Genomic DNA, 24204 nt, shown 5'->3' on the forward strand with positions numbered 1-24204 from the left:
ACATGATCAGAAGCGCCAATTTGTATAACCCAACGCTGCGTGTCATCAATGTATACAGTATATTCCATCAATGAGCCATCCATTCCAGTATATTAGTATATGCAAAACACATTTTGTACCATTCATGTAAATAATTGTTCCCATCAATGGGCCATCCCTTCCAGTGTACATACATACATATACAGACTACATTATGGGCTATTCATGTACACAGTATATCCCATCAATGGCCCATCCATTCCAGTGTGCCTGTCCACAGTGTTTTCCATCAATGGCCTGCCCATACCAGAATACAGTGTTCCATATCCACCGTTACAAAGACATTTGAGAACGTGTGTAAATACAGTATATATACCATGCAAACTCTCAGGCCTTTGAAGTGGGCTGCATTTTATCTGAGCCAGGCCTCCCCCTTATCCAGACAAATCACTAAAATAATGCTGAAAACAAAGTTTATTGGTAAAGGGAGTATATGTAAAACGGCATATTGTAGCCATTATTCCAACAGGTAACATTATTTCTGCTTTGTTCCAGTCCATGGCCAATGTCAAAACACAGATCAGATGACACAATATCGCTTTGTATTGTGCAGAGCCGTACAGATTATATAATATCCATTATGCACTGAGTCCTGTGTATCAGGTAAAGCGTTGTACTTGTGTTCTAATGATACAATCCAATAACTGAAGCGGAGCCGGCGGATTACACTCAGTGACAGCGCAGTGGGAAGATGGCGCAGGAGTGACACGGTGAGACGCATTCATCTGTAACCATGTGATATAATAATCTGGATATAGTGTTGCTGATCTTGTAAGTGGATGTAGATGAAGCTGGAACATTTAGAAGTGAAGTTTCTGAAAAAAGAAATGAAAATGGAATCATTAAATAAGGAATCCAATTAACACTGAAACTGGGATTACATAGGGTAACGTGGAGTCTGTTATGTAAAGCGGAAGCTCATATATGACCATGGATAGGAGCAGAACTGTGCATGGGGAAACACATCACGCTCCAGCCTCCAGCGCACCCCATCCTGTTCTTCCAGGCAGCAATCGCTGACTCTGAAGACACCTGTGAGACTGTACACCTGAGAACGGGAAGTGCTTTATCTTACTGATAACCAGGGCCGGATAAGTCTTGGGGTGCCTGGGGTACTTAAGTCAGGGGGGTCCCGGTGGAAGGGGGGGGGGGGGGTATATTAGATTGTGCATACATCCCAACATGACCCATTCCAGAAGGCACAAAATGCTCTCTACCTGATTGGCGTCACCTGCGTTGAACTATTTAATTGATAAGAAAGGCGTTTCACCACAGGTGATTGCAATCATTACTTAAGTAGGAAGCCCAGGTAGAGAGCAGGTTGTCCTCCCTGGAATGGGTCACGGTGGGAGGTATGGATTGTGTATATTACTGTCACGATCCGGGTATCTGGACGCCATTTCTTACCCATCAGATGCCTCCTAAGGCTGGCTCAGCGCTCCAGGACCGGATCCCATCTGTTATCCTAATGTTCACATTCCTGCATCCTCTCCTGTCTCTCTGAGACGCTGTCACAGTAACGCCATATTACATCTGGCATGGCGTCTCCCGCGGCCTCCGCCGCCGTCCCTGAGCTTCTGCATGCAGAGTGTCAGAGTGGCGATTACGTCAGCCTCGGCCTCCGCTGTGTCCGCGTGGTTGGATGTGCACTTGTCAGCCTGGCGTCTCCTGTCTCCAGTGGCCGGCGCCGCCATTACTGTTTTCATTACCACATGGATTACAAACCAAACTTCCCTCCAAGTGTCTGCATGGGCGCAGCCATCTTGGATTCTGTCAGCTGATCATTTCCTCCAATCTGTTGTCAGTATTGTTAATCTGCATAATTGCCTAGCCAATGCCTTCCTTGCTGCAGGTATAAATAGGTTGTGCCTGAGCAAGGAAGGCGTCAGTGCTTTGGTTGTCAAACCTAGTTCCTGTTTGTCTCTCTCCTGTGATTGTCTTCCAGGTTCCAGCTCCTGTCTCAAGACTTCCACCATAGAGACCCGCACCAGCATTCCACCTGCGGTGTAGCCTGACTCTCCGATCCATTGTGGATTCATCTGTTTCCAGCTACAACATTACCTGCTTCCAGCTCAGCTTCCAGCAGAGTACAGCTTCTCTTAAAGGGCCGGTGTCCTTTCTACAGTTTACCACTCTCCACCGGTATTATTATTTCTCCGCTCTCAAACTCTACATTTCATTCATATTGCATCGCTCTCAAGCTTCATTTATTATTTAACTGGTTCCAGCCAGTATCCACTCCGTGCCAACATCTGTCTGGTTCCAACCAGAACCCACAGCAGCTATTTTATTTACAGCAGTCCAGCTTTCCCTGGAACACCAGCTGGTACGATCCTGGGCTTTCTTCATTGCTACAGTCAGGCCTGGTAAGGACTTTCCAACTCGCAGATAATAAGAACTGTCTCATACTACCAGAGCTCTGTGGCCCCTGCCACCCTGTAGTACCCAGGAACTGTATTATTTCTCTGCTGATTTTATGTTTCTTTTACTGCTACTGTGATGCATGGAGTTTGTCATAAATAAACATCATTGACTTTTATTCAAGTTGTCGTGGTCACGCCTTCGGGCGGTTCTTCTTCATGTTACTTACATGTCCAGGGGTCTGATACAACCTCCCAGGTTCCGGTACATCTCAGCCCCTACAACTGAGGCTGCCTCCCGTCAGCTCAGGCCCTCAGTTGTGACAGTAAGCACTGACCTAATGAATCCAGCCGGAGACCAGGATCAAGCGGCCAGGCCGATGCAAGAACTGGCAGCCCGACTAGAACATCAGGAGGCTGCACAGGGCCACATCATCCGCTGTCTCCAGGATCTCTCTACTCGGCTGGATGGGATTCAGACAACTCTCCGTGGATCAGGCGCGTCTGGTGCGTCAACCACAGTGACTCCAGCTATAACCCCACCCACCTTACCCATTTCTGCTCCACGTCTTCATCTTCCAATGCCAGCAAAATTTGACGGATCTCCAAGATTCTGCAGGGGATTTCTCAACCAGTGTGAGATTCAGTTTGAGCTACAACCTGGCAATTTTCCCAGTGACCGTACAAAAATTGCCTACATTATTTCTCTTCTCAGTGGCTCAGCCCTTGATTGGGCATCACCGTTATGGGAGAGATCCGACACCCTGCTATCTTCTTACACTGCATTCGTGTCAACATTCAGGCGCATCTTCGACGAGCCAGGCCGGGTAACCTCAGCTTCATCCGAGATTCTCCGTTTACGCCAGGGGTCACGTACTGTAGGACAATATCTGATACAGTTCCAGATCCTGGCATCCGAACTGGCATGGAACGACGAGGCCCTGTATGCTGCATTCTGGCATGGCTTATCTGAGCGTATTAAAGATGAGTTAGCTACCAGAGACTTACCCTCTAAGTTAGATGAGCTAATCTCACTCTGCACGAAAGTTGATTTACGTTTCAGAGAGAGAGCAACTGAGCGTGGAAGATCATCTGCTCCAAAATCTTCTGCTCCTCCTCCTCGCCAACTGTCACCAACTAAAGATGAGCCCATGCAAATTGTCCGTTCCCGTTTAACTCCTGCTGAGCGCCGAAGACGTCTCTCCGAGTCTCTCTGTCTTTATTGTGCAGCTCCGTCTCACACCATTAATGCCTGTCCCAAACGTCCGGGAAACTCCAAATCCTAGCTCGCCAAGGAGAGGGCCGGCTAGGAGTAATGATCTCCTCTCCATCTCCTCAAGATTGTAATCTCCCAGTCTCGCTTCAAGTTGCTCAACGTTATCGGAACGTCATTGCCCTCCTTGATTCCGGAGCAGCTGGGAACTTTATTACCGAAGCCTATGTTAAACGGTGGTCCCTACCCACCGAGAGACTTCCTTCGTCCATTTCTTTAACTGCCGTGGATGGCAGCAAAATTTTTGATGCAGTTATTTCTTTAAGGACTCTACCAGTTCGTCTGAGAGTGGGAGTTCTTCATTCCGAACTTATTTCTTTTTTAGTGATTCCAAGAGCCACACATCCTGTGGTCCTGGGCCTTCCATGGCTCCGTCTTCACAATCCTACAATTGATTGGACGACTACGCAAATCCTGGCATGGGGTTCCTCCTGTGCTGAGACATGTTTGTTTAATGTATTGCCTGTCTGTTCTTCCTCCCCCAGGTCGTCTGATGTTCCACCTCCTCCATATCAAGATTTCACGGATGTGTTCAGTAAAGCTTCTGTTGATATCCTTCCTCCTCATAGAGAATGGGACTGCCCGATTGATCTCGTTCCAGGGAAGGTTCCACCTCGAGGCCGAACTTATCCGTTGTCTTTGCCTGAGACGCATTCTATGGAGGAATACATTAAAGAGAACCTAGCAAAGGGGTTCATTCGACCTTCTTCTTCCCCAGCCGGCACAGGCTTCTTTTTTGTAAAAAAGAAAGATGGTGGTCTGCGGCCGTGCATCGACTACAGAGGTTTGAACGACATTACCATCAAGAACCGTTATCCTTTACCCCTGATTACTGAGCTCTTTGACAGAGTTAGCGGAGCTACCATCTTTACAAAGCTGGACTTGAGAGGTGCATACAATCTCATCCGGATCCGTGAGGGTGACGAGTGGAAGACCGCCTTTAACACCCGTGACGGACATTATGAGTACCTCGTCATGCCCTTCGGATTGCCAATGCTCCAGCTGTCTTCCAGCATTTTGTCAATGAGATCTTCAGAGACATTCTATACCGTCATGTCGTGGTCTATCTAGATGATATCCTCATTTTTGCCAACGATTTAGAGGAACATCGTTTTTGGGTTAAAGAGGTTCTGTCCCGTCTCCGTGTCAATCATCTCTATTGCAAATTAGAGAAATGCGTCTTTGAAGTCAAGTCTATTCCGTTTCTAGGGTACATTGTGTCCGGTTCCGGACTAGAGATGGATCCTGAGAAACTACAAGCTATCCAAAATTGGCCGGTACCCTTAACCCTCAAAGGGGTCCAGAGGTTCTTAGGGTTCGCCAACTATTACCGAAAGTTTATACGAGACTTTTCGACCATTGTGGCGCCTATTACTGCTTTCACCAAGAAGGGTGCTAACCCGTCCAAGTGGTCTGAAGAAGCCATGCAAGCATTTCATCTTTTAAAACAAAGGTTCATCTCTGCGCCTGTTCTGAAACAGCCTGACATCGACTCTCCTTTCATCTTAGAGGTGGATGCCTCCTCCGTTGGAGTAGGAGCGGTGTTATCTCAGAGGGCTAAAGATGGCCATTTACACCCTTGCAGTTTCTTCTCCCGGAAGTTCTCCCCAGCTGAGCGCAACTATGCCATTGGCGACCAGGAGTTGCTAGCCATCAAGCTCGCTCTAGAAGAGTGGAGGTATCTGTTGGAGGGAGCTTCTCATTCAATCACCATACTTACAGACCACAAGAACCTTTTATATCTGAAAGGCGCACAATGTCTCAACCCTCGTCAGGCCAGATGGGCACTTTTCTTTTCCAGGTTCGACTTTAAACTCCAGTTCTGTCCGGGCTCTCAGAATCGCAAGGCCGATGCCCTTTCCCGCTCATGGGAGCAAGAAAATGAGTCAGAGTCTTCAGACAAGCATCCTATTATAAATCCGTTGGCATTCTCCACGGTAGGGATGGACTCTACGCCCCCATCAGGGAAAAGTTTTGTGAAACCGATGCTAAGGAAGAAGCTCATGCATTGGGCCCATGCTTCCCGTTTTGCCGGACATACAGGTATCCAAAAAACCCTGGAGTTTATCTCTAGGTCCTATTGGTGGCCAACTCTGAAAAAGGACGTCTTGGAGTTTATTGCATCTTGCCCAAAGTGTGCTCAACATAAGGTATCCCGCCAGTCGCCTGCGGGGCAACTGGTTCCACTATCTGTTCCCCGTCGACCTTGGACCCATTTGTCGATGGATTTTATTATAGATTTACCCATGTGCAACAAGTTCAATACCATCTGGGTGGTAGTTGACCGGTTCACCAAGATGGCACACTTCATTCCTCTCACCGGTCTTCCGTCAGCTTCCAAGTTGGCTCAAGTATTCATACAAGAGATCTTCCGACTCCACGGTCTTCCTGAAGAAATTATCTCAGATCGAGGAGTTCAATTCACAGCCAAATTCTGGCGAAGTTTATGTCAAGTCCTCCAAGTCAAGCTAAAGTTTTCCACGGCTTACCATCCTCAGACCAATGGTCAAACCGAGAGGGTGAATCAGGACTTGGAGGCCTTCCTCCGCATCTATGTGTCCTCCTCTCAAGATGACTGGGTTCAATTACTTCCCTGGGCCGAGTTCTGTCATAACAACCAGTATCATTCTTCATCTGCTTCAACACCATTCTTCACTAACTTTGGATTCCACCCTAAAGTCCCTGAGTTCCAACCGCTTCCAGCAACTTCTGTTCCCACAGTGGATATCACCTTGCATCAGTTTGCCAATATCTGGAAGAGCGTACGATCAGCTCTGCTCAAGGCATCGTTCAGGTACAAGAAGTTTGCGGATAAGAAGCGTCGAGCAGTTCCTGCTCTCAAGGTGGGTGATCGGGTATGGTTATCCACGAAGAATTTGAGGTTAAGAGTTCCCAGTATGAAGTTTGCACCTCGCTATATCGGTCCTTTCAAGATTGAACAAGTCATCAATCCTGTTGCTTACAGGCTTCAGTTGCCTCCCTTCTTAAAAATACCCAGGACATTCCATGTTTCCCTGTTGAAACCGCTGATCTTGAATCGGTTTCATTCCTCACTTCCTCCAACTCCGAAAGTCCAAACTCAACGAGGCGTTGAGTATGAAGTGGCCAAGATCCTGGACTCACGTCACCGTTACGGTCAACTACAGTATCTTATTGACTGGAAGGGTTACGGCCCTGAGGAACGTTCATGGACCAATGCTTCTGATGTCCATGCTCCTGCCTTGGTCCGGAGATTCCATTCCAAGTTTCCTCAAAAGCCAAAGAAGTGTCCTGGGGCCACTCCTAAAGGGGGGGGTGCTGTCACGATCCGGGTATCTGGACGCCATTTCTTACCCATCAGATGCCTCCTAAGGCTGGCTCAGCGCTCCAGGACCGGATCCCATCTGTTATCCTAATGTTCACATTCCTGCATCCTCTCCTGTCTCTCTGAGACGCTGTCACAGTAACGCCATATTACATCTGGCATGGCGTCTCCCGCGGCCTCCGCCGCCGTCCCTGAGCTTCTGCATGCAGAGTGTCAGAGTGGCAATTACGTCAGCCGCGGCCTCCACTGTGTCCGCGTGGTTGGATGTGCACTTGTCAGCCTGGCGTCTCCTGTCTCCAGTGGCCGGCGCCGCCATTACTGTTTTCATTACCACATGGATTACAAACCAAACTTCCCTCCAAGTGTCTGCATGGGCGCAGCCATCTTGGATTCAGTCAGCTGATCATTTCCTCCAATCTGTTGTCAGTATTGTTAATCTGCATAATTGCCTAGCCAATCCCTTCCTTGCTGCAGGTATAAATACACTGTGCCTGAGCAAGGAAGGCATCAGTGCTTTGGTTGTCAAACCTAGTTCCTGTTTGTCTCTCTCCTGTGATTGTCTTCCAGGTTCCAGCTCCTGTCTCAAGACTTCCACCATAGAGACCCGCAACAGCATTCCACCTGTGGTGTAGCCTGACTCTCCGATCCATTGTGGATTCATCTGTTTCCAGCTACAACATTACCTGCTTCCAGCCCAGCTTCCAGCAGAGTACAGCTTCTCTTAAAGGGCCGGTGTCCTTTCTACAGTTTACCACTCTCCACTGGTATTATTATTTCTCCGCTCTCAAACTCTACATTTCATTCATATTGCATCGCTCTCAAGCTTCATTTATTATTTAACTGGTTCCAGCCAGTATCCACTCCGTGCCAACATCTGTCTGGTTCCAACCAGAACCCACAGCAGCTATTTTATTTACAGCAGTCCAGCTTTACCTGGAACACCAGCTGGTACGATCCTGGGCTTTCTTCATTGCTACAGTCAGGCCTGGTAAGGACTTTCCAACTCGCAGATAATAAGAACTGTCTCATACTACCAGAGCTCTGTGGCCCCTGCCACCCTGTAGTACCCAGGAACTGTATTATTTCTCTGCTGATTTTATGTTTCTTTTACTGCTACTGTGATGCATGGAGTTTGTCATAAATAAACATCATTGACTTTTATTCAAGTTGTCGTGGTCACGCCTTCGGGCGGTTCTTCTTCATGTTACTTACATGTCCAGGGGTCTGATACAACCTCCCAGGTTCCGGTACATCTCAGCCCCTACAACTAAGGCTGCCTCCCGTCAGCTCAGGCCCTCAGTTGTGACAATTACATTTATATCCATGGAGTATATTAGATTTAAACTAATAGTTTGATAATGTCTGGGTAATGATTATAGCTCCATCTAATTAAAAGACAACTATTTTATACAATTATAACATTTTCTTGTACTGGAACTAAGACAAATTATACCCCTTTTCAGCTGGCTTAAAAATCCCAAGTTTTTCCACGTGTGCAAAGCCCGGGATTTTGGTCAGTGTAAAGACAACCTACCTGGGACTAACTCCCAGGTTCCCGACCCTGCTTCCGACCAGGGTCACGGAACTGAGACCTGTGACATTGCAGGGTTGATAGACCCACCAATTTCCTGGGTTCTGTAGAAAAGGGGCAATAAACAACCTTAAAATATAAGTAGAAAATGAAAATCTATAATTTATCTTGTCACATGTAAGAATAGCAGCAGCCTCTGTACTACGTACACACTGGGACAGGACTCAGGAGGTCTCGCTCTAGACCTTCATTAGATAACAGGTTTCACAGACACCCAGACAGGAAGGAGGAGAAGCTGAGATCCCTTGGTCACTTACAGCTCTCTCCACCATGCTATCTTTGCTGTGATTGGAAAGCTGTGATTGGACAGCATGGGGCCCCCTGACAAAGGGGGTAGGGGGGCGGGGTACAGTATGCACGGCACCCCCCCATCCCCTTTCCCTTAACCTGGTTATGCTGATAATATGATATGGATGTTGTTGTACTGATGATGTGTAATAGAGTGAGGCGTTAAGGAAATCCCAATGGCCAAGCAGGCACTCCTTCTAAGCTCACTCCCAGACTCCTGTGAAACTGGCCAATAGGTGTCTGGGGGTGGGCTTAGATGGAGTGTGTAGCTGTATGCCGGGGTGCTGCAGGGCGCCTGATAGATACAGCGCCGCCCATCCCCGGGGAAACAAGTTTCTGTATTGGCTAGCAGATTCAGGGAGTTGGAAATATAGATCAGTGTTTCAGCCACAAGCTCTGTGACCTGGGTAAATTCTCCATATTTCCTAGTTATGAGTCTGACAGATTTATTTTGCCATCCCTCAGTTCTACACAGTTCTTGTTTCCATTAGTATTCAGTCGCAATTACTATTATCCTTTAGCGATTAAGGTCACTTGTCTATGCCCTAATATGTTATTTCTATTGTGCTGCCTTAGATATTAATCACAGAATGCTTGGAATGATATAATGGACCATTGTCACAGAGAAGGGTTAAATGGCTGTGACCCGTATACGAACAGCTGTACGCTAGCGGAATGTTTTACAGGAGTGATTATCCTCTCACAGAGGATAATGTGTGTAATGCCAAATGCGCAATCATCATTTTTATTAAATGTTTATAAAAAGGCTTCATCATATAGATTAGGTGAATGAAGGGTAACCAATCATCTTACTCCCTCTGTTACGTCATCAGCATCAATAGATTCTGTCACGCTTGTCGGTCAGCGGAGATGTAGTCAATAGGTCAGCAATAATAATGTCAGCATCCATAATCTTGATACTACAATGTCGGCAGTAATGTGTCAACACTGTTAAAATTCTCAGAATGTCGACATTAGGGTCAGGCTATAGGCAAAAAGGTTAGCGTTAGGCTGCAGGCAGGAGGGTTGGGGATAGGCTGCGGGTGGGAGGGTTGGGGATAGGCTGCAAGCGGATTAAAGATAGGGTGCAGGCAGCTTAGGGCTAAGCAGTGGGCAGGAGGGTCAGGGTTGGGCTGCAGGTGGGTTAGGCTGTGGGTGGGAGGTTTTAGCTGTGGGCTGGAAGGTTAGGGTTGGGCTGCAGGTGGGTTAGGTGTGGGTAGGAGGTTTTAGCTGTGGGCTGCAGGTGGGTTAGGCTGTGGATGGGAGGTTTAGGCTGTGGGCTGGAGGGTTAGGGTTAGGCTGCAGGTGGGTTAGGTGTGGGTAGGAGGTTTTAACTGTGGCCTGCAGGTGGGTTAGGCTGTGGGTGGGAGGGTTGGGCTACAGGTGGGTTAGGCTGCAGGTGGGTTAGGCTGTGGGTGGGAGGGTTGGGCTGCAGGTGGGTTAGGCTGTGGATGGGAGGTTTAGGCTGTGGGCTGGAGGTTTAGGCTGCAGGTCGGTTAGGCTGTGGGTAGTAGGTTTTAGCTGTGGGCTGGAGGGTTTGGGTTAGGCTGCAGGTGGGTTAGGCTGTGGGTGGGAGGTTTAGGCTGCAGGCTGGAGGTTTAGGCTCTGGACAGGAGGGTTAGGTTGTGGGTGGGAGGCTTAGGCTGTGGGCGGGTTAGGCTGTGGGTGCAGGGCCGTTGCTAGACCTTGTGGCACCCAGGGTGAAAGTTTCTTTGGCACCCCCAGATAGGCAAAACAGGGTTAGCGCATGCCCCAAAATAGGGGCATTGCTTTATAGGGAAGGGGCATGGCCACAGTTATGCCCCCTTTAGTTGTGCCCCCTGTAGTTTTGCCCTCTGTAGCTGTGCCCCCAGTAGAGCTGTGCCCCCTGTAGATTTACCCCCAGTAGCTGTGCCCTCAGTAGAGTTTTGCTCCCTGTAGTTTTGCCCCCAGTAGCTGTGCCCATGTAGTTTTGCCCCCAGTAGTTTTGCCCCGTGTAGCTGTGCCCTCAGTAGTTGTGCCCCTGTAGTTTTGCCCCCTGTTGCTGTGCCCTCAGTACTTGTGCCCCTGTAGTTTTGCCCCCTGTTGCTGTGCCCTCAGTACTTGTGCCCCTGTAGTTTTGCCCCCTGTTGCTGTGCCCTTAGTAGTTGTGCCCCTGTAGTTTTGACCCCTTTTTCTGTGCCCTCAGTAGTTGTGCCCCTGTAGTTTTGCCCCCTGTTGCTGTGCCCTCAGTACTTGTGCCCCTGTAGTTTTGCCCCCTGTTGCTGTGCCCTCAGTACTTGTGCCCCTGTAGTTTTGCCCCCTGTTGCTGTGCCCTCAGTACTTGTGCCCCTGTAGTTTTGCCCCCTGTTGCTGTGCCCTTAGTAGTTGTGCCCCTGTAGTTTTGACCCCTTTTTCTGTGCCCTCAGTAGTTGTGCCCCTGTAGTTTTGCCCCCTGTTGCTGTGCCCTCAGTACTTGTGCCCCTGTAGTTTTGCCCCCTGTTGCTGTGCCCTCAGTACTTGTGCCCCTGTAGTTTTGCCCCCTGTTGCTGTGCCCTTAGTAGTTGTGCCCCTGTAGTTTTGACCCCTTTTTCTGTGCCCTCAGTAGTTGTGCCCCTGTAGTTTTGCCCCCTGTTGCTGTGCCCTCAGTAGTTGTGCCCCTGTAGTTTTGCCCCCTGTTGCTGTGCCCCTGTAGTTTTGCCCCCTGTTGCTGTGCCCTCAGTAGTTGTGCCCCTGTAGTTTTGCCCCCTGTTCCTGTGCCCTTTGTTGTGGCTCTTACAAAAAAATAAAATAAATACTCACCAGCCCCGCTCCTGCTTCCCGACCGCTGCTGCTGTTCTCCGTCTCCGGACGCCGCTCCTCGGATCAATGGGAGAGACGGCATGACACCTGGGACTTCTACAAGTGTCCTTCCCGGGTGTGACCCACCTGAGATCCCTTTCAGACTGGCGGTCCCGACATGGTATATTGCCATGTTGATAACGTCACCGCGTCATGTTTGGGGACGGCGCTTGGAGATAATCTGCTCCCATACAGTGAACGGGAAGTGGGTTGCATTGACCTGGCAATCCGTTCACACCGCACAGTTACCGAGATCTGACCCGTGTTTAACCCTGCTTTAAACACGGCTTTAAATGCCAGGTTGCGCGACTTGGGATATTTGCCTTAGTCCCTTTCACACTGCACAAAAACCGGGTTATTTACTGTGCGTTCACGTGCAATAATCCGGGTTATTTTTTGCAATGTGAAACGGGTAGAAATTGCAGCATTACGTAAATTATACATTCCCTAGCACATTTAAGATACCCAGCAGATGTTTATGTGGAGACAATGCGTGAAGAGGTGGGCAAGGGTTGGTTTGGGGTGCTCTGCGATGGGGGGGGGGGGAGCTCAGGGTTGCAGAGGTTGTGGTGGGAGGTTTAGGGGTGCCGTGTATTGGGGGGATCAGGGGTGCCACGATTGGGGGAGTAGGGGTGCCGCGGATTGAGGGGTACGGGGCATCGTGATTGGTGGGGTAGGGTGTGCCACGATTGGGGGGGTAGGGTGTGCCACGGATTGGGGGGGTAGGGTGTGTCACAGATTGGGGGGGTAGGGAGTGCCACTATGATAAGCTTGTAAAAATGAGATAGGGAAGGGGAGGAGGGCTATTGAAGCGCACTAACCTATGATGGTTGTATCAGCGACGGAGCTTTATTGCTGGAGAATGTCCTGGAGTAGGTCTGTGCAGTTGGAACATGTCCTCCATTGTAGCTGCTCCTGACCTGCAGGCGGAATAGTAGCTGCTGCTGCCTGATATAGTGCGTCCTTGTTCCTGGGTGACGGTGCTGCGGGTGTCCCATGTAGTCTCTGCCGCCATGTCAACAGCAACTGGGTGTTAGTCGGCTCCCTGCTGATCACTGGCTGGACGGGGCTCGGCTGCTTTCTGTGGGTGGTGATAGCTCCGTGAAAGGAGCACTTAGTGGAGATGCGCATGGTAAGCATTAGGTGACGGAGAGGCAGGGGAATGAGCGTGTCGCGGCGGCGGTAGTATCCTCAGGGAGAACCTGAGGGAGGCCTCCCAGTACCTGCCGTTGTTTGATCTATGTGGGGATGGGGAGAGGTCAGTGATGGGATGAGTACTGGGCAGGGCCTCAGTTGGATGGCTGCTGTAACAGGAAACATGATGGATGGGCCGGATTTCGTGGGGCCTGACTACAGGCCCTAAGCGAGCGCCTAGGTTGCCTTGCGGTAAATCCGCCCCTGGCACTGAGAACCTGCTGCAATCACCGAATGCTCACACCTCTATAGCGCTGCAGGCAGAAAGAGTTAACTCAGGGAGAGCTGGCTAAGACACAGCTGCCAGAGACCAGAAGTTCCACAACTCAGATGTAGCCTTAGGAAACTGGATGGTGGTAGACAGCAAGTCTCAGAGGACTGGAGCCAGGAGACGTAGGTCTAGTAAGCTACGTTGTTCAAGGCACTGGTTACTTGCCTGAGCTTCCTTTTTATCCCCCCCTGGCCAGCAATGATTGGAGAGCAGCATCAGCTGACTGCTGCGGAGGCTGTGGTTGGAGAATCTGCGGTCAGCTGATAGCAGGTGTCCAGGTGTTCAGTGTCTGGAATGGAGGGAGACCATCGGGGTTCATGAAATGGAGTACACTGAGGACAGCAGTGGATTCGGGGAGACTGACAAACAGCATGAACACCTGACTTCCACAGATTAGTTCACCATCGTGTTAAAAGGAATCGTTGAGCAGAATACTGATTCTTGACACTCAGTAGGGGATTCATGTCAGGGGTATGGAAGCAGAGTCAGCGGAAGTGTCTTCCCACACAAGCCAGCCTCAGGATGATTTGTGGAGGTGAAAGGATCGCCCATGTAACAGCATAGACAGTCACTGGCAGGAAAGATAGGCCAGAGCAGAGGATGCCGGTGTTGGCTAGAACTTTCACCTGTAACACCTGCCAAGAGCTGGAGTAAAGGACACTGTTCCCATGTATAGAAGCAGGCCTAGAGTCTAGCAGACCGCTCCTGAGGCAGGGAGCAATATGAAGGTGAGTGCCAGGAAAGATAGAGAATGTGAAGATACAGGGTTCCAAATCACTCAGGCACAGTGGTAGATGAAGAAGACCAACAGTGGCTATGGGTGAATGTATGAAAAACAGCATATCACGCTTCAGTAATACAACCCAACTTGTCAGTTCCCACAATGAGCCCCTGGCAGAGCAGCACCTCTTAGCGTAGGAGCAGAGAATCTCCCGTGTACACTGAGCTGCTCTATCGTATACCCCCAGATTATCCTCAGGCTATAGGGCTGTGTTTGATGTTCTCCTGTGTTTTAAGGCATATAAATATAATACACATTTTCCAATCAAGGTGATTAAATCAGACACAGAGAGCCACCAATGCCTGACCAGATTTGGAACAAAGGAGGAGACATTACACATAGCTAGATCTACTGTGGTTTGGGTAAACAAAGATCACGTGTGTTGCACGATGGGACCTTAATTCACTCAACCCTTGAGTGTCCCCTGTGGTGGGAATAAACAGAGGAAGCTGTAATGCTGACAGAAATACCCCCCAGTGTAACAGATAAGACAACACAATCTCATATTTATATGTATATAATATTACCAATATTCAGTGTGTGTGTGAGCAGCAACAGACTAAGAGGAATGAACATTCACATATATGGAATGTAGATAGTTATACGGGGGGGGGGGGGCATGGGGGTAAAAGGTACATATTCACTCAGGAAATGAGGCATCACTATATTGTCACAGACCTCTCATTTCCTCACATTCCTCTCTCACTTCTTAGCTCTGTTTCCGGATAGTACAGTCTAACTGGTGCTATAACCCCACCTGGGACAGAAGTACTGAGGACCATGTTACTGAAGGGTCTAGTGCGCGGCCTGTTGGGTCTTGTAGAATTATGATTGGCAGTCCACAATTTTGAGTCCTCCACACTTTCCCAATTACATGTCCCTGGTAGCAAGTAACACTGGGGCTAAAAACACACTCGCTCTGTGTGCTCCCACCTGAGAACAAGTAAACAGTGTGACGCAGGCTCGGAGCATTTTTCCTCCTGATGGCGTATTGCATCCCTCACATCTGGCGCTTCAGGAGTGTGTACTTTCTCCATCGGCGGCAAACATAAAATTGCCAGTTGCATAAGGACGGGCACACGCTGGTGTTCAGACGTGACTTCTGATACAGTGCGGGTCTCTTCTCCCACCTCTCCAGACTGTATCCCCATAATCTGCCCAATGGCAGTAACATGTTGGGGCTACTGCCCTAGTGCTAGCGACAAATTGAACCTGGGGAAGTAGTGAAGTCCAACAATTTATCTCTCAACTCTTACCCCTCAAAAGCCGCGTCTGCTGTTCTCTCAGGTAATTCACCATGTGGCTGCACAGAAGCTGTCAGGACTGAGTGATGCCTCTCCGGGTTCTCTCCCTCAGCCAACTCCCCCTCCACCAAACACATCATTGTGAATGGCCAGGTAGCTAGGTCTGGTTGGTGCTCACCTGAGTGATTTCTTTGTAGGTTTGGTTGCTTGAGTGGTGGTAGGGTGATCGTGGCGACTTCCCCAACGTCTCACTGCCGCTCTGCAGGTCCTCAAGGTCAGTGTAAGGGGAACTCAATGACTGTAGCTGTGTCGGAGACGGGCTCTGCAGCTACTTCTCCCTCAGCTGTAAAAAGCGATTGCAAGCGGCGTCTCCTGACATCCACCCAGCTGTAGGATCCATACAGGGGTCACTGTAACAGCCTTGATCCAGGATTTCTAGTAAATCCTCTGTGACCTGGCATTGACTTGCCAATTCCTCATCCTCCAAGCCCGCAAATGGCCAGATGTAACACAGCTCAGGCTGGTCACTGAGTGTCTCATTGTGACATTTACCTGGGAGGAGAGAAGGGGTTACAGAAATGCATTCTAGCATCCACCTGGTCAAGGCTGGCCTCCTCTGCATATTGGCAGTAACTACCCAGTTCCTCATCTGGAAGGTCAGCAAAGGAAACAGATATATACAGTAGGCCTCGGCTGGCTCGATGGATGGGCAATCTCTGCATTTGCTGCTTCTTCTTTGGCTCACTGTTCATAGACCTCTTGGGCCAATCACAATATCTCTTGGCGTATCAGCATTTCTCCATTGGTCCTTACCTTAAGCTCTAACCTGCCTGAGGCATTCAACAAAGCCATCTGTTAGCATCACCATCTGCTCCTGCTTATCTTCCCACCATTCAATTTGGATATCTTCCCAAGTGACCTCAAAGGACTTCCATGGGTATGTGATCTACTCCACCTCATATGCCCGGAAACATTTGGGATGCTAGAGGCATAACGGGGCTCATCCAATCACCATCTCCACTTATGTATGGTCTTGTTGTGCCCTCTCCGCTTATGTGGTGCCATCTTTGCCATGGGGCTTGTACCCACCATTCCAGCTCTACTAGGTAACCTAGAAGAGGGTGCGGTGTCCTTAGGCAGTGGGGCTCATTGAGTATTCAACGTGTGCGCATTTATGTCGTTTCAAGATTTACCAAGAATAAATATATGATGTTTGAGTGATAATCAATTCATCCACATATAGTGGGTTCTCTTGGGGTCTAGTCCTCTCAGAGTCTTCCCAGTTGGGGCCTACAGAGAAACCCACTCACCAGAAATAATCACCTAACAGAGAATAACAGATTAATAACAGAACTTTTTGTTAAAATATTCTTTACATACAAAATTACATACAATGTAATCACTTAATTACATAAAACATTCCGACCAATTGGACACATATCAAATTGCTGTGATGTTAAACCAAGAATGGCCCCCTCACCTAACGGTGTGAGCTCTAGGAGGACACTTGAAGCAGAGAGGATAGTGTACAATGATCGATGCACCCTACGCGTTTCATCCTAAGCGGACTTCTTCAGGGGATAAAAAACTGTCTGGGTGAAAAGAAATATAAGTTTTATGAAAGGAAGGGAATATAAGGAGGTAAGGATTTCAATTAAATCTTTAAAAGTGGGTACCCACCTAGCAGCGTTTGGCCGGCTGGTATCCACTTATGGAGCTATCAGAAGATTTTTAAAAATGATGGGGAACCTATAACCGAGGGTAATCGACAACATATTTGTAAATGAATGACAATAAAATATTTTATATTAATTCTTTGTGAGAAATTTAATGAATTTACTGACCTATAAATTCAGGTGTATTGGCTATGTGATCCTATTTAAAGTTAATAGTGATTAACTCCCCTATTAAAGGACAATTAATATTAGTCTTATATATCTGAGGGGAATTGATATATCACGGTGTGAATAATACTAACTTAGTAGGGATTAGTCGGATCTGATATGATCCAATATCTTATGTATCATATGTGCATCATTCTCTACTAGAAAGGGTAAATAAAATAAAATAAGAATTTACTCACCGGTAATTCTATTTCTCGTAGTCCGTAGTGGATGCTGGGAACTCCGTAAGGACCATGGGGAATAGCGGGCTCCGAAGGAGGCTGGGCACTCTAGAAAGATCTTAGACTACCTGGTGTGCACTGGCTCCTCCCACTATGACCCTCCTCCAAGCCTCAGTTAGGATACTGTGCCCGGACGAGCGTACACAATAAGGAAGGATTTTGAATCCCGGGTAAGACTCATACCAGCCACACCAATCACACCGTACAACTCGTGATATGAAACCCAGTTAACAGTATGAAACAACAGAGCCTCTCAACAGATGGCTCAACAATAACCCGATTTAGTTAACAGTAACTATGTACAAGTATTGCAGATAAACCGCACTTGGGATGGGCGCCCAGCATCCACTACGGACTACGAGAAATAGAATTACCGGTGAGTAAATTCTTATTTTCTCTGACGTCCTAGTGGATGCTGGGAACTCCGTAAGGACCATGGGGATTATACCAAAGCTCCCAAACGGGCGGGAGAGTGCGGATGACTCTGCAGCACCGAATGAGAGAACTCCAGGTCCTCCTCAGCCAGGGTATCAAATTTATAGAATTTTGCAAATGTGTTTGCCCCTGACCAAGTAGCAGCTCAGCAAAGTTGTAAAGCCGAGACCCCTCGGGCAGCCGCCCAAGATGAGCCCACCTTCCTTGTGGAATGGGCATTGACAGGTTTTGGCTGTGGCAGGCCTGCCACAGAATGTGCAAGCTGAATTGTATTACAAATCCAACGAGCAATAGTCTGCTTAGAAGCAGGAGCACCCAGCTTGTTGGGTGCATATAGGATAAACAGCAAGTCAGATTTTCTGACTCTAGCCGTTCTGGAAACATATATTTTCAGTGCCCTGACAACGTCTAGCAACTTGGAGTCCTCCAAGTCCCTAGTAGCCGCAGGCACCACAATAGGCTGGTTCAGGTGAAACGCTGACACCACCTTTGGGAGAAACTGGGGACGAGTCCTCAATTCTGCCCTATCCATATGGAAAATCAGATAAGGGCTTTTACAGGACAAAGCCGCCAATTCTGATACTCGCCTGGCAGAAGCCAAGGCCAATAACATAACCACCTTCCACGTGAGATATTTCAGAACCACGGTTTTTAGTGGTTCAAACCAATGTGATTTTAAGAAACTCAACACCACGTTGAGATCCCAAGGTGCCACAGGGGGCACAAACGGGGGCTGAATATGCAGCACTCCTTTAACAAATGTCTGAACTTCAGGTACTGAAGCTAGTTCTTTTTGAAAGAAAATCGACAGAGCCGAGATCTGTACCTTAATGGAGCCCAGTTTTAGGCCCATATTTACTCCTGCTTGCAGGAAATGCAGAAATCGACCTAGTTGAAATTCCTCCGTTGGGGCCTTTTCGGCCTCACACCATGCAACATACTTCCGCCATATGCGGTGATAATGAGTTGCTGTGACCTCTTTCCTGGCTTTAATAAGCGTAGGAATGACTTCCTCCGGAATGCCCTTTTCCTTCAGGATCCGGCGTTCAACCGCCATGCCGTCAAACGCAGCCGCGGTAAGTCTTGGAACAGACAGGGCCCCTGCTGTAGCAGGTCTTGTCTGAGCGGCAGAGACCACGGGTCCTCTGAGATCATCTCTTGAAGTTCCGGGTACCACGCTCTTCTTGGCCAATCCGGAACCACGAGAATTGGGTTTACTCCTCGCTTTCTTATTATTCTCAATACCTTTGGTATGAGAGGTAGAGGAGGGAACACATAAACTGACCGGTACACCCACGGTGTCACTAGAGCGTCCACAGCTATCGCCTGAGGGTCTCTTGACCTGGCGCAATACCTCTCTAGTTTTTTGTTTAGGCGGGACGCCATCATGTCCACCTGTGGACGACCCCATTGATTTACAATCATTTGGAAGACTTCTGGATGAAGTCCCCACTCTCCCGGGTGGAGGTCGTGCCTGCTGAGAAAGTCTGCTTCCCAGTTGTCCACTCCCGGGATGAACACTGCCGACAGTGCTAGTACATGATTCTCCGCCCATCGGAGAATTCTTGTGGCTTCTGCCATTGCCATCCTGCTTCTTGTGCCGCCCTGTCGATTCACATGGGCGACTGCCGTGATGTTGTCTGACTGGATCAGCACCGGCTGGTGTAGGAGCAGGGATTTTGCTTGACTTAGGCAATTGTAAATGGCCCTTAGTTCCAGAATATTTATGTGAAGGGCAGTCTCCTGACTTGACCATAGTCCTTGGAAGTTTCTTCCCTTTGCGACTGCCCCCCAGCCTCGTAGGCTGGCATCCGTGGTCACCAGGACCCAGTCCTGTATGCCGAATCTGCGGCCCTCCAGAAGATGAGCACTCTGCAGCCACCATAGAAGAGACACCCTGGTTCTTGGGGACAGGGTTATCAAGCGATGCATCTGAAGATGCAATCCGGACCACTTGTCCAACAGGTCCCACTGAAAAATTCTGGCATGGAACCTGCCGAATGGAATTGCTTCGTAAGAAGCTACCATCTTTCCCAGGACCCGCGTGCAGTGATGCACCGATACCTGTTTTGGTTTTAGGAGGTCTCTGACTAGAGAAGACAACTCCCTGGCTTTCTCCTCCGGGAGAAACACTTTTTTTCTGGACTGTGTCCAGAATCATTCCCAGGAACATTAGACGTGTCGTGGGGACCAGCTGTGACTTTGGGATATTCAGAATCCAGCCGTGCTGGCGCAGCACTTCCTGAGATAGTGCTACTCCCACTAACAACTGTTCCTTGGATCGTGCCTTTATTAGGAGATCGTCCAAGTATGGGATAATTAAAACTCCCTTTTTTCGAAGGAGTATCATCATTTCCGCCATAACCTTGGTAAATACCCTCGGTGCCGTGGAGAGTCCAAACGGCAGCGTCTGGAATTGGTAATGGCAATCCTGTACCACAAATCTGAGGTACTCCTGGTGAGGATGGTAAATGGGGACATGCAGGTAAGCATCCTTGATGTCCAGGGATACCATGTAATCGCCCTCGTCCAGGCTTGCAATAACCGCCCTGAGCGATTCCATCTTGAACTTGAATTTTTTTATGTATGTGTTCAAGGATTTCAAATTTAAAATGGGTCTCACTGAACCGTCCGGTTTCGGCACCACAAATAGTGTGGAATAGTAACCCCGGCCTTGTTGAAGTAGGGGTACCCTGATTATCACCTGCTGGGAATACAGCTTGTGAATCGCTGCTAGCACCGCCTCCCTGTCTGAGGGAGCAATCGGCAAGGCAGATTTTAGGAACCGGTGGGGTGGAGCCGCCTCGAATTCCAGCTTGTATCCCTGAGATACTATTTGAAGGATCCAGGGATCCACCTGTGAATTCATGAGGCGGGCCCCCACCGTACCTGGCTCCGCCTGTGGAGCCCCACCGTCATGCGGCGGACTTGGAAGAGGAAGCGGGTGGGAGGACTTTTGTTCCTGGGAACCTGCTGTTTGCTGCAGCCTTTTTCCCCTACCTCTGCCTCTAGACAGAAAAGACCCTCCATTTCCCCGCTTGTTTTTCTGGGTCCGAAAGGACTGAACCTGATAAAATGGCGCCTTCTTAGGCTGTGAGGGGACATGGGGTAAAAATGCTGACTTCCCAGACGTTGCTGTGGAAACTAGGTCGGAGAGACCATCCCCAAATAATTCCTCCCCTTTATAAGGCAAAACTTCCATGTGCCTTTTGGAATCTGCATCTCCAGTCCACTGGCGAGTCCATAAGCATCTCCTAGCAGCGATGGATAATGCACTTACTTTAGATGCCAGCCGGCAGATTTCCCTCTGTGCATCTCTCATGTATAAGACTGAGTCTTTGATATGGTCAATTGTTAGCAGGATCGTGTCTCTGTCTAACGTGTCAATATCTTCTGACAGTTTATCTGACCACGCAGCGGCAGCACTGCACATCCATGCTGACGCAATAGCTGGTCTAAGTATAATGCCTGAGTGTGTATATACAGACTTCAGGATCGCCTCCTGCTTTCTATCAGCAGGTTCCTTAAGGGTGGCCGTATCCTGGGACGGTAGTGCCACCTTTTTAGACAAACGTGTGAGCGCTTTATCCACCCTAGGGGGTGTTTCCCAACGTAACCTATCCTCTGGCGGGAAAGGGAACGCCATTAGTATCTTCTTAGGAATTACCAATTTCTTATCAGGGGAAGCCCACGCTTCTTCACACACTTCATTTAATTCATCTGACGGGGGAAAAAACTACAGGTAGTTTTTTCTCCCCAAACATAATACCCTTTTTTGTGGTACCTGGATGTAAATCAGAATTATTTAACACCTCCTTCATTGCCTCAATCATGCAGTGAATGGCCTTAACGGGCATTAAATTTGACTCATCGTCGTCGACACTGGTGTCAGTATCCGTGTCGACATCTACTTGTGCCATCTGAGATAGCGGGCGTTTCAGAGCCCCTGATGACTTTTGAGACACCTGGACAGGCACGAGCTGAAGACTCGGCTGTCCCACAGTCGGCATGTCGTCAAATTTTTTATGTAAGGAGTCTATACGTGCACTCATTTCCTGCCATAAACTCATCCACTCAGGTGTCTGCCCCCCAGGGGGTGACATCCCTGCTAAAGGCATCTGCTCCCCCTCCACATCATTATCCTCCTCAAACATGTCGACACAGCTGTACCGACACACTCCACACACACAGGGAATGCTCAAACAGAGGACAGGACCCACAAAAAGCCCTTTGGGGGGACAGAGTAAGAGTATGCCAGCACACACCAGAGCGCTATATATATACAGGGACTAACTGAGTTATGTCCCTAATAGCTGCTTTTCAATAAAATATATATACTGCCAAATTTAATGCCCCCCCTCTCTTTTCCCTCTTACTGGTACTGTAGATTGCAGGGAAGAGCCAGGGAGCTTCCTTCCAGCAGGAGCTGTGAGGGAAAAATGGCGCCAGTGTGCTGAGGAGATAGGCTCCGCCCCTTTTTTGCGGCCTATTCTCCCGCTATTTATGGAATTCTGGCAGGGGTATTTACCTCATATATAGCCCCTGGGGCTATATATTGAGGTATTTTAGCCAGCCAAGGTGTTTTTATTGCTGCCTCAGGGCGCCCCCCCCCCAGCGCCCTGCACCCTCAGTGACCGGAGTGTGAAGTGTGTGAGAGGAGCAATGGTGCACAGCTGCAGTGCTGTGCGCTACCTTGGTGAAGACAGAGTCTTCATGCCGCCGATTTTCCGGACCATCTTCTTGCTTCTGGCTCTGTAAGGGGGACAGCGGCGCGGCTCCGGGACCGAACATCAAGGCTGGGCCTGCGGTCGATCCCTCTGGAGCTAATGGTGTCCAGTAGCCTAAGAAGCCCAATCCGGCTGCAAGCAGGCGAGTTCGCTTCTTCTCCCCTTAGTCCCTCGCTGCAGTGAGCCTGTTGCCAGCAGGTCTCACTGAAAATAAAAAAAATCTAAGACTATTACTTTCTAAGAGCTCAGGAGAGCCCCTAGTGTGCATCCAACCTCGGCCTGGCACGAAATCTAACTGAGGCTTGGAGGAGGGTCATAGTGGGAGGAGCCAGTGCACACCAGGTAGTCTAAGATCTTTCTAGAGTGCCCAGCCTCCTTCGGAGCCCGCTATTCCCCATGGTCCTTACGGAGTTCCCAGCATCCACTAGGACGTCAGAGAAATATAAGGTGAGCTAAATTAAAAGTTACTAATTAATTAAAAAATATTGATTTAAATATTACCTATAATGGTCTTTAGAACCGTTTAGGCTGTCATAAACCACTCTGCAAAATGGGACTGTGCTTTTTGGAACAACTGTCGCCTCTAGTTATTAAGACAAGAGTTAATGAAAGAAAGTGAATTTTTAAAATAATATACATTTAAAGTGTCAACATTTAGAGTGTTACTTAATAATTATTACCTCTATAGGATCCCTATTCGGTTATCTTCAAACACGAGTCAGAACTCTGACAGAGTGGGGAATTGAAAACCTCTTTACTAAAAGGAAAAAATTATTATTATTCGTGAGAAAAATTATTGCTAAATTAAATTCTCACTGAAATGCAAATAATTAAGAGAACTATCCTTACCGATATACAATCCAAAGACTATACCGGTATTCAAAATAAAATGGACCCCAAAAATGGGTTAGAAAAACATCTCTCTTCTCTAAAAAAGAAAAATAAGCATAGGTTTATCGATCTATTACACACTAGTGTACAGAAACCAATATACAATGTATATGACATACATACCACAGCGTAAATGACAGATTTGTGTACAGGGATGTATACAGAAAAAAAAATGGATAAAGATCCAATAGCAGCACCTTAAAATGAAAATAAAATTTCATCACTTAACTAAGCTTAGAACAACCCACACATATATTATCTTAGTGTGGTCACTTTCATGTTGCTATATAGTATTCAGACAAACGCAAATAAACTTCACACATATACTGGATCGTTATGGAATTAATTCAGTATTGAAAAATAATATTTTGGACATAATAAAACATTATCCCGCTGTGAATTACACAATATATGTTCACTACCTATTAAATTTCATGGGATACAGCCAAATACCAATTCAATCTAAAAATGACTTCATATACTAGTATTCAAAATATTTTAAAGTGATTGAAGAGAATGAACATCTTAAATAGTTTGGCACACCTAAGTATGAGTGAGGTCAGAAATCAGAGCCATGAAACTTACTCTGCTACAGCTTATCCCTGGATCATCTGGTCATCACAGTCAGGAGGAGAGAAGTGATTAAGGGGCTAGAAACAGGCTCCTTATATCTGAATTGACATGTGACCTCACTTCCTGTTTCATTAGTGCAATTGACAGATGTTAGTAATTAATTAAAACTAATTATAAGCCAGAATGGAAGTCCATTAGCAGTAACACACCTGCTGGATCGCTAGGTTGATTAACGGTAGTGAAAAATGTAAACCACTACCGAGTGACGGGTCCCGAATGCATTAAACAGGAGCGCATATCAGCGCTTCC

General features: G+C 48.1%; 1 long non-coding RNA gene across 4 annotated transcripts; it reads right to left on the minus strand.

The window, feature by feature from the left end:
* On the minus strand, window positions 1-24204 carry LOC134970279 (uncharacterized). Of its 4 annotated transcripts, XR_010189756.1 has the most exons (9): window positions 23908-24204; window positions 23446-23519; window positions 23281-23359; window positions 23112-23188; window positions 22933-23014; window positions 16825-16893; window positions 16625-16736; window positions 12476-16467; window positions 1-854 (listed from the first exon to the last, which is right to left on the minus strand). It is a non-coding gene; the product is annotated as an uncharacterized LOC134970279 (long non-coding RNA). The 4 variants fall into 4 exon arrangements; XR_010189755.1 differs by lacking the exon at window positions 12476-16467 and having other exon boundaries at window positions 77-854; window positions 23908-24151; XR_010189754.1 differs by lacking the exons at window positions 1-854; window positions 12476-16467 and having other exon boundaries at window positions 16479-16736; window positions 23908-24141.

This window comes from Pseudophryne corroboree, chromosome 11 (assembly GCF_028390025.1).
Source record: "Pseudophryne corroboree isolate aPseCor3 chromosome 11, aPseCor3.hap2, whole genome shotgun sequence".
Taxonomy (NCBI): Eukaryota; Metazoa; Chordata; class Amphibia; order Anura; family Myobatrachidae; genus Pseudophryne; species Pseudophryne corroboree.